The following is a 1,136-nucleotide window of genomic DNA, read 5'->3' as shown; positions in this document are numbered from 1 at the left end:
AGGCCAAGGGGCTCCACCCCCATCTCCTCTCCTATTCCATCCCTGACTAGCTCTGGGATTCAAGCCCTCCCTGTGTGGGGGTCCCTTGAGCCCCTTCCTGCCTTAACCACCTCCCCATGTCCAGGCGGCAGCATTCTCACTGCAAATGAGGCTGGAGCCCCTTGGCCTCACCCCAGTCCTGTCTCTCCTCCTCCTCCTCCTACTCCTCGCACTGCCAGGCCTGGTACAGTCCTCACCTCATTCCTCTGAAGCTGGGCCCCTCTCCCCAGCAACCTCACCCGCCTCTGGTGCTTCCAGCTCAAGGGGGTGTAGTGGAGAGGGTGGAGGACCCAGCACAGGTGATGGGTGGGGTGGGGTAGGGTGTGGGGTGGGAGGAGCCTGGGAGGGTACAGGTACGAAGGGTCTACCAGGGGGAGGCCAGCATCTGTAATAGGGGGACAGCCTGTGCAGGGGGTGGGGGGTGCGGGTGGTGGTGGGGCCCATGAACAGATTGGCTGCTCTGGGGCAGGGAAGAGAGGAGGCCAGGGGACAGGTAGAGGATTCCTGGGCCTGAGCCTCTAGGGGTGGGGGCAACAGCATGTCAGCAGGGGGTCCCCCCAAGCTGCATGTGGGGGGTGATCACACGTCTGCGACTGGGTGACTTTGTGTGTGGTGTCTGCCCATGTGACCCTGCGCGCGGCTGCAGGAGTGTGTTTGTGTGTGTGTGTGTGTGTGTACCCAGGCCTGGCCTTCCCCCCAGCTCCTCCTCCTGGAAGGCAGGAGGGAGGTGGCCGGTGTGGGGGAGGGTGCCAGCTCGCTGGAGGCTGGGGGAGGAAATGCCGGACGGAAACCGCCTCTACGGAGACTCCATCCCATCCTGGGGATCCTGGGGGGACCCCCGCTGCTCTACATCCAGACTCCAGGGCTGAGGGGGGGCCAGGGCCACAGAGCCTCCCTGTGGAGGCCAAGGCCGAGATGGAGGCTGCCCCGGGGCAAAGGCCAGGCAGGAGTCCCTGCCTGGAGAGGAGAGCAGACAAAGGCCCAGCCCCGAGGAGGCCGGCACCCAGGCACCCGGTGGGTACGCAGCCAGCCGCTAATTAAAGGCCCTGAGCCCCTGGCTGGAGACACCGGAGACAGACCTCCGTCTCTGAGGCCCC

Source organism: Bison bison, unplaced genomic scaffold (genome assembly GCF_000754665.1).
Source record: "Bison bison bison isolate TAMUID 2011002044 unplaced genomic scaffold, Bison_UMD1.0 scf7180017864492, whole genome shotgun sequence".
NCBI classification, from domain to species: domain Eukaryota; kingdom Metazoa; phylum Chordata; class Mammalia; order Artiodactyla; family Bovidae; genus Bison; species Bison bison.
The sequence above is the reverse complement of the archived record's forward strand: the minus strand, read 5'-3'. Positions refer to the sequence as shown.